The following is a 10,446-nucleotide window of genomic DNA, read 5'->3' as shown; positions in this document are numbered from 1 at the left end:
TATGGTACTTCTAGTTCTAGATCCTTGAGGAATCGCCATACTGTTTTCCATAATGGTTAAACTAGTTTACAGTCCCACCAACAGTGTAAAAGTGTTCCTATTTCTCCACATCCTCTCCAGCACCTGTTGTTTCCTGACTTTTTAATGATTGCCATTCTAATTGGTATGAGATGGTATCTCATTGTGGTTTTGATTTGCATTTCTCTGACGGCCAGTGATGATGAGCATTTTTTCATGTGTCTGTTGGCTGTATGAATGTCTTCTTTTGAGAAATGTCTGTTCATATCCTTTGCCTACTTTTTGATGGGGTTGTTTGTTTTTTTCTTGTAAATTTGTTTGAGTTCTTTGTAGGTTCTGGATATTAGCCCTTTGTCTGATGAGTAGATTGCAAAAATTTTCTCTCATTCTGTAGGTTGCCTGTTCACTCTGATGGTAGTTTCTTTTGCTGTGCAGAATAAAAGAGGACACAAACAAATGGAAGAACATACCATGCTCATGGATAGGAAGAATCAATATCGTGAAAATGGCCATACTGCCCAAGGTAATTTATAGATTCAATGCTATCCCCATCAAGCTACCAATGAGTTTCTTCACAGAATTGGAAAAAACTGCTTTAAAGTTCATATGGAACCAAAAAAGAGCCTGCATCTCCAAGACAATCCTAAGTCAAAAGAACAAAGCTGGAGGCATCACGCTACCTGACTTCAAACTATACTACAAGGCTACAGTAACCAAAACAGCATGGTACTGGTACCAAAACAGAGATATAGACCAATGGAACAGAACAGAGTCCTCAGAAATAATACCACACATCTACAGCCATCTGATCTTTGATAAACCTGAGAGAAACAAGAAATGTGAAAGGATTCCCTATTTAATAAATGGTGCTGGGAAAATTGGCTAGCCATAAGTAGAAAGCTGAAACTGGATCCTTTCCTTACTCCTTATATGAAAATTAATTCAAGATCGATTAGAGACTTAAATGTTAGACCTAATACCATAAAAACCCTAGAAGAAAACCTAGGTAATACCATTCAGGACATAGGCATGGGCAAGGACTTCATGTCTAAAACACCAAAAGCAACAGCAACAAAAGCCAAAAATTGACAAATGGGATCTAATTAAACTAACGGGAGTGTAAAGGCTTGAGATTTCTCATTAGGAGACTTCTAAGGACCCTTCCGATAATAAGGACTCGATGACACTATATAGAGGCATTTATTTCTGGGGACCTCCCTCACAGGGAAAACTGAGCATATTATGGGAATGAAAACATCCCTCTCTTACCTTTGTCCATTTTATTTTATCATTCTGTCTCTAATTATAGAATGCCATACCTTGCACTCCATGGGTGAATGTCCAACAACGGAAATACATCCTGAAGCAGCACTTTCCTTGGAATACATGTGATTCCATGAAAAAAGGTCAAATATGATTGAGGAATGCCAAGACCTTTGACAGGCATACAAATATTAAAGGATCTGAGAAATTCCTCAGTGGTACTCCCTCACCCACTTTTATTTTGAAATAGGTTCTCACTCTGTCCCGCAGGCTGAAGTGCAGTGGCACAATCATAGCTCACGGGAGGCTCAATCTCCTGGACTCAAGCAATTGTCTAGCCTCAGCCTCCTGAGTAGTACATTGTTTAAAAAGTTGGACTACAGGAGCACACCACATTGCCCAGCTGAGTTTTTACATTTTATTTTAGAGATAGGGTCTTGCTGTGTTGACCAGGTTGGTCTCAAATTCCTGACTTCAAGTGATCCTCCCACCTCGGCCTCCCAAAGTGCTGGAATTACAGGTGTGAGTCACCATGCCCAGCCTAGTCCCCCTTTTTATAACACAATGTTTTCCTAATCCACAATATTGCCTTAGAGGTTATGATATATTGAAGTAAAACCAGGTGATTCTCAGGGAATAACTGATTCATGGGCAAGGTTTCCCGAATTCAATAAGGTGCAAATATATGACATTTTAATTTCTAGAATATGATTTTAAAATATTTTAAATGTGATTGCAAAAATAGCCTCAATTCTTCACTCTGCCCTACACTTCACCTATACTCTTTACAATGTGATTTTCCAGCTCCTCCTACTAAAAGGTGGAGTCTATTTCCCTGTCTATTTAATCTGGAATGACCTTATGACTTGCTTTGACCAATGAAACACAGCATAAGGGACCTTTCGACTGTTGTGCTTGGGCCTTAATGTGTCTGCCATGCTACTTCTGGTTCCCCTGGAAACCTGTTGTCACTCTCTGAATGAGCCTGGGCTAGCCCTCTGCATGATGTGAGACAATGTGACTTGGCCATCCTCATCACTCCAACCAATAGCCAGCCAATCACTGGACATGTAAGCAACACCAACCTAGACTAAGTCAACCCGCTGAACCACCAGCTGACCACAGATGAATAAGCCCTGCAAAGATCAACTGAGCCAGCCCAGACCAGCAGAACTATCAGTTAACCTGCATACTTGTAAGCATTAATGCACGGTAATTGTTTTAAGTCATTATGTTTTGGAGTGGTTTGTTTTTCAGGAATGCAATATTTGATGCACAAGGTGAAACTCATGTTTACTTTCTTAGTCCATTTTTGCTGCCATAATAGAATAACACAGATTGGCTAATACATAAGGAACAGAAATGTATTGACACAATATTGTCAATATTGTGTTGATCAATTGTGTTGATCCATTTGTTGATCAATACACCAACAAAATGTATTGACACATTAGTTCATATGAATAAATTATACATCATAGTTATGAATGAATTACATATCATAGTTTAAAAAAACATAAAAAGGCAGTCTTACTCTCTTAACAATTTGTAAGTGATAAAAATTTAGAAAAAAAGAAAGGAAAAAATTCAGAGAACATTAAAAATACTGGAAATGAAGCAGCAAATAGAATACAAATATGTTTAACAGCAAAACTTGCTTTTTCATTACATGGGGAAACATAGAACAATAAATCTACTGCATGCTTATGCTCCCTGGGAAACAACAACAATAACAAAACATAGTGGCCCTAGAAACAAAGAGAAATGATACTGATGGCAGACAGTTGGAAATTAATAATTTTCCTGATCTGCACTCAGGTTTCTCATGCTCCTGGGATACAGGCGGGTGGCCCTTTCAGTGTGTGCACTCCCAGGATTAACATCTGTGTGAACATGGCAATAGAAGAAGGCAGAGTAGATGAATTCCTGAATTGTTCTCACTGACACTCACAGATATGTTTCCTTGGATGATTACAGTTCACAGGTGCAGTGGCCACACACTAATTGAAAGAATTATTTTCTTAACATTCAGTGTCATCTGCAAAGACTTTTGTGAAGAGCATAATTGTTTCAACCAGCTGCTAGGAGCTGTTTTTATTAATTTTTTTAAAAATCAAATGCCAAGGCAGGGGATATTTGTAATATTTCCCCTCTACATTCTTTTAGAGGAATAAACGAAAAACAACAGCCCACAGCTCTATGAGACTAAGACCTTTGAAGACCAAAGATTCGGGTTCCATAAACAGTGACATCAAAAATGTGTCCTTTTTCTCTCTATTTTTATTCTCACCCCATGATAGGCTGTCTTGTGTACAGCACGGCTAGGGGGACACCTGCTGGGATTAGTGAAGCCCAGAGTAGGTCCATGGAGAGCCCATGCACTCTCACTGCCTGATAAAGTTCATCCCAAATTTCCACTGCATATGCTCCTTTAAAGTAGAGAAGATGCTTCAAGTTTCATGATTTCTATTCTTTAAGTGGCTGCCAGACTAATCTCTAAGGCACTGACCCTAAAATATCCTTATGGAGTCAAATCTCTAATGTGTAAGACTTCCCAAATTCTCCCAAAGGCAACCCGTAAATCACTCTGAACCTAAATGTAACTGCAGTGTCATAGTCCTTTCTTTTAATGATTTGCCTTCCCCTTGTTAAGTTTCTCAAGAGGCAAGTGTCTTGGTATGAGCTGCTTTAACAATATACCATAGCTTATAAACAACAGAAGTTTATTTCCTGCAGTTCAGGAGGCTGGAAGTCTAATATCAGTGTGGCAATATGGTTGGGTAACAGTGAGGACCCTCTTCTGAGTTGCATACTGATAACTTCTTGTTGTATCTTTACATGGTGGAAATAAAGTAAGAAGGCTCTCTATTAGTGCCCTTTTATAAAGGCACTAATTCTATTTCTGAAGGCCCCACCCTTGTGACCTAATTACCTCCCAAAGGCCATACCTCCTAATACATTGGGGGATTAGGATTTTAACACAAGATTTTTTGGGCAACACAAACATTCAGCCCATTGTAGCAAGTTTTTTGTTTGTTTGTTTGTAAACAAAAGCTCTATAAAAGTTAAAGGTGGGAGAAAAGGAAAAAGTATGCATGCTGTCATTCTTATTACAAGGTAGAAGCCATATATTTCACACCAGCGATTTAGAAAAGAATTTGGTTGGAAAGTGACAGCCTGTACTTCTGGACAATGAAATAAAACAGAGATAAAGATAAAGTGTTACTTTATAATGCAGAATTGGGCTCTCTCAACTATTTGGAATCTTTAGAAATGCTTACTTTAAGCTCAAAATTCATGTTCTGAGCAGGGTTTTGCACAAACTTCCCTGAGATTATAGCATTGTTACAACCTGGAACTGAAAACTTTAGCATGGTCCTCAAAATGTAATGCATTTATTCTGAAACAGGATTTCTTTACCTACTAATTTTTTTCTTTGTTTCACATTAAAATCAGCAGCAAATTAAATGCAAATGTGTAGAGAAATGAAACACTTGCACTACAAATTTACACACACCAAACCAGAAAAAAAAAGAAAGTTATAGTCCTCTTGCCAATTGTAAATCCCCAGACTTCTAAATACATACACTCAGTGTATTAAAGAGCAACTTAACCTTGCTTGGAGGACTTTGACTTTTGCAATTCTCAACATATGTTTGTTCTTCAAACTAGAAATTGCATTTCCATCGGGCTGAATATTAATATATTAGTTTCTTCTAGTGCTTAAGCTACTTGGAAATAAGTCTGTTGCTTTTAAAAATTATCAAGGGTCTTTAAGATAATTAGAATCCCATACAGAAAAGTATGCCAAATTCTAATTAAAATACCAGGTTGTTTTTAAAGACAAAACATAAAGCAGCACTCACACATTCAAAGTCACACAAGGGCAAACTCAGCCATCAAATGCCAATGGCTTTTGCCATCACTCATAGACACCTCTCCTAGCAGGCAGTCTTTTCAGCTAGGTTATTGCAAAGTGTCCCATTTTTTTGACTTTAATGCATCACCAAAAGTCACCACATCAACCGAGCCTCACATTATCCTTTCATAAATGCTGGATGTATTAGGTTAAATGGGGAAATGGTACACGTATACTTTTTAACGTTTCTTTGTAATTGTTTCACCTAATGTAACTCTCAATCACCCCCGTCCTTACTGATCTTCCCAGACCAGAAACAGATGTGCAATGTCATTGTATGCTCGCCATTTAATGATTAAAAACAAAAGAACTGAATAAGGCAGGACAGGGTTGAATGTCACTCATGTAGATATTGAATTTCCTTCTGTATTCAGAAGAACTGTGTGTAAAACCCACAGAGGGAAGGTAGAATTGGAATCAAAGCTGCCTTTTGCCTAGGTTACTTACATAGCAGAATGCAAAAGATGCCTTTAGTTCTCCCAATACCCCAAGCTATGTATTGTCCACTTTAAAATTTGTTAGGAGGACTACAATCCAAGAACCAATTATTTACATACAAGGAAATGAGCAAGATTCCATACCCCAAAGAGCACTAAGTGTAGTTTACTGAACAGCCTGAACATTACAGAATGTTTTAATCAGCAGTTAAACCCTCATTCTAAAAGATTCAGTTATCTCAAAGAGGAGGTCACCCCCAGAAATGTCCTGTGGAAGCCAAAGCCATGGAGAAACTGGAGCCTGATGGGTTAGTGGCAGGTGATCCAGATGTGCACATCTGCTGCAACCCACTCCCTCCCCCAGGCTATAGCTGGGCTACAGTCTGTCACCAGGGACAGCCACCACAATGGGGAGGCAAAAGAACAAGGTAAAATGACATTTGGAGGGTTTTCTGAATTATGAGGATATTCTTTGAAATTCCCAGGCATCGTGAAGGGTCTTCAAAGGGATTCTCAACTCCAGGATTTAGTGCTCTGGGCAGTCGCCCAGGTACCACAAAATCCCTATGGGTGCGCATCTCCTTTGTTACCCGTGTGTATACTCCCTCCCTGACGTCAAAGCCATGTTTGCTCAGCTTGATGAAAATGTGTTTCTTGAAAGCCACATTCTTTTCCTTTTCTGAGCCAGTGAGTTTCAGGAGAGCTCATGGTACTGATGTTTCTCCCTCCATAGACGGGATGGAAAGGACAGTTGTCTCTGTGTCGAGCATATGCTAACCAGACAGGGCTTGTTTCCCTAAGAAACCTTGTGTTTATTTTTTGTTTCTGTTTGGCATCTAACCAGCATTATAGTAAAATATCTGTCTCTTAGCTTTGTGAAAGCGAGGCTTGTGGGATACGTGCCTGTTTTTTACGCATTGGTTCCTTGGTAGAGAATTGTTCTGAGAAATGATCCTAGTCATAGCTTAGCCTGGCATGTGGCATACCTCTCTCCGCCTTGAAGAATAGTAAATGTAGGGCTGGGGGATGATAGTGGCTCAATGCTGTTGTGCAGGGATGGTGATCTTCATGGGTTCTTCCAAGGTCTAAACAAATGTTCTGGAGTCTTGCCAAAGTTTTTATTGAATTATATAGTACAAGGAACTGCAAAAAAAAAAAAAAAAAAAAAAAAAAAAAGCAAAAATCATCTTGATTATTCAATAGAACTTTTTTTTTTTTTTTTGGCTATTTGGAGACTTAGTCATTTATAGCAACATTAAGTGGGATGCCAAAAATCTTCATCATTCGTTTAATAGGTAATAGTTTCACTGTAGAACCTAGAGAGATATGCCTAAGGCCATCAGCCTGACCTGTTCTGTGTAACCTATTGTAAGAGTGAGAAAGGGCCTGATATTTGTCACATGTCTATGACGTGAGAGGCTTCCAACATTCATCATCTCACTCTAACCCTATGAGGTGGTTATTCCCATTTCATATCCAGGAAATAGAGGAAGAAAGAATTTAACTCAACCAAATTCACATAACTGGTCAATGGTGGAATCAAATCTAATCCCATGCTGGAATGACTCCAAAAATAATTTCAACGTCAGAATCTTGAGGAAAAAGTCTCTTACGCTATGTACTTCACAGAAGGATCTCATTACTTTATAAGATCTGCTGGTATTAACGTGGTCCCAGATGTCACTGGTGGTGTTGCCATGGTCATAGATGTCACTGGAAGCTTCTGATGATACACCCTGTAACTGACTACTCCACCTTAGTGCCGTGACCACTCTGTTCCCACGCCTCACTCCTCTTACTTCTTAATATTTATTTTCCAATTACAAAAGGGCCTACCTACTCTACAACAAATGCTCTGTGGGTTCCTTGATTACAAAGGTAAATGAGGAGTCCCTCCCAGAGAGGATTTTGTACTCTAGTGACATTTTCCCCTCACCTCTAAGGACTGAGGTCATTTAAAATGCATTTAGTCTCAGAATTGAGAATTTAAAGAATCTCTCTGCACTCATTAACAAAGGCTCACTCCTTTCTACTGTTCCTGGCAGAGTTTTCAACCTGGAGTCTCTGAAATGATAGGGGTGTCTATGAGTTACTCAGTCATTTAACTTTGGTCACTGAGAGTTATTTAAAATATTTAATTACATTCAGTGGAAATCATGCCTTTATTTGAGATATTTTACAGGCAAATGAAAACATCAATGTCCTTTGTGGATTTATTAGAACTGTAGCGAAATATGCCTTTCATTCATTAAAATGGGAAAAATAATTGTTAGGTAAAAATATAGTATGAAAAAAATATTTCCATAGCAGCAATGGCAATGTTGCGGGGTCGGGGAGGAGAGGTACTAATAAAATAACTCCATGCTGGCAAAAAATTGGATGCCAGTGATACTTAATGTTTCAACTCAGCACTTGTAGGAAGGGAGTTTAGGGATTATACACTATACTTTGGAAATAGGAAATGAAAGTGACTAACCCAAGATTGCCCCAAATAGTTGCCCACATAATGAACAGACTCCAGATCTTCTGATGTCAAGCCCATGATACCTCCTAGAGCACTCTAGTTCAATGAATTTGTGTGCAATGGTTATTTCCTAGAAAATGGTTCAAAGTTCAGAAATAGGGTTAAATTTGAACTCTTCTACAATTAGATGAGCATAATTACACTCTTATTTTTTAAAAGATAAATAGTAAAATGGCAAAAGAAACAACATTCACCCAAATCAATTGTGTATTTCCGGAAAATATTTGTGCCTAGACCACCTACACAACTGTGCAAGCCTCTACCTGGTTGGCCACAAAACATAGATACAGTAGATAGATAAGAACTCAGCCTCGAAAAGATTTGTCAACGAGCAGTTAAGAAGTAACAAAGTCTATGTTTAATGAAAATTGCAACCTACAAATAATTTATAACTGTAAACATAGTTTATTTAGTGTCTCATTTCCATTCCTATCCATTGTTTCCCATATTAAAATGAAGGATCTTACAGGACCTCTGTTACTTAGGATTTTCATCATATTTCTTGATGAAGGAATAGCACCAAGACACCACAAAGAGAATTGAGTTCATGGGCCGAAATGGCAATTATAGCTAAATGAAACAAAAATGAAGGGTGAATATTTTATTCAGTTCAGCTGTTAAGTCTTAATGCAAAGAAAGAGCTTTCCACAAATCTGTAATGGACACCAATTTCTAATCTCTTCCATTATTAGCTTTTGAAAGTCTTATCATGGTGTATTTTGGCAGTCAACCAAGCTTGGGATGTTCAGCTTAATAGATTTAAACTGAAATTTTAGCGTTTCCCTTCTTCTGCTATTCAAAGCATACAATTAAACCTCTTGGTGAACTGCTGATAACATTTCTCTAAGCCAAATTTGCCTTTGGATACAAAAGGAACATTCCTGGAGAATGACATAACATTGCCACTGGGTCAAAAGGAAAACATGTTGCGGAAGATCTTTTTTTAATGACAAAATATATTGTTTCAGGATTATATACAGCAATGTGCTGTATCACTAACCAAATATTAGGACTTTGGGAACTGAAATAACATCTTGCATGGCTATAGTGTGTACGTAGTTAATAGTCATGTCTCTGGGAGACCAGTTTTTTCGACATCAGCATACACAAACTTACTATCATTATAGTTGGTGGAGTGAGAAATCAAACTCTAATTAAAAGATTACATGCTAATATGTGCTTATAAAATTCCTTTGTGATTGCTATAGAGAAATGAAAACACTGCCCCAATAAAAATGAAACCACACAACAAATACATTCATTCAACTCATATTTATTGATTATCTAAACTGCACCTGGCACAATAACTATGTAAGGAACTAGGGATATAGTGACCTTATTGAGCTTATAGTCTTCTGGGTTACAAAGTTATTAATCAAAAACTCATACAAATAACATCAAATTGCACCTGTGATAAGAGCTATGAAGAGAATATATGACTAGCATAGCTTAGCATGCTTTAGCTATGTGAGCTTGGATAAGCTGCCTAGTTTTTCTGGGCTTTCTTTCCTTCTTTTTAAATGTGATTAATGATGGTCCTGCATCAGAGGGTTGTTGTGGGGGACTGTATGAGATAATCAATGTAAGACCCTGTCATAGAGTATATTCTCGATAAATATTACCTGTTATTATTGCCATTTTTATGGTTATTTTCATTATTATTAGCAAAGGAGGTCAGAAAATCCTTCCCCGAAGAAGTGAGCACTGGGTGGGATCTAAGATAAGCTGAAATTACCATAGTGAGAAAGAAAGGGAAGATATTTCTAGATGAGGACACAGCAGGTTTATATACCCTGTGGAGGGCAGAACTATAGTAAGGAGGACGAATCCAGAGAAGGCTGACACACGAAGGCTGAGACAATACAATGCGAGGCTGCACAGGCAGACAGCATTTGATGCCTTTGTGGCTGTATTTAGCTTGTCTCTATTATGTATTGTGGATGTATAAACACACACACAAAATACAATTTCCATTTATTGTAGAGAATCCTAATTTTACGATACTATGCAAACAAATGTAGCACAATTCTGCTCCCATAATTTCAGAATGGATCATTTATTTATTTACTCATTTATTCATTCATTTAAGCACCATCCATTCAGCCTTTACTGAATGCCTTCTGTGGACTAAGCATGCGGTTAGAAGCCGAAGTTACAAAGGTGAATCAAGTACCATCCCTGCCATCAGGAGGGATTAAAAAAAAATAGAAATATAAAATAACTCATAGAATTACTGAGAAGAGAGATAGACCAATATCTGTGAAGGACAGAGGAAAGATTAATTA

Source organism: Chlorocebus sabaeus, chromosome 13 (genome assembly GCF_047675955.1).
Source record: "Chlorocebus sabaeus isolate Y175 chromosome 13, mChlSab1.0.hap1, whole genome shotgun sequence".
NCBI lineage: Eukaryota > Metazoa > Chordata > Mammalia > Primates > Cercopithecidae > Chlorocebus > Chlorocebus sabaeus.
Note: the sequence above shows the minus strand (reverse complement) of the source record.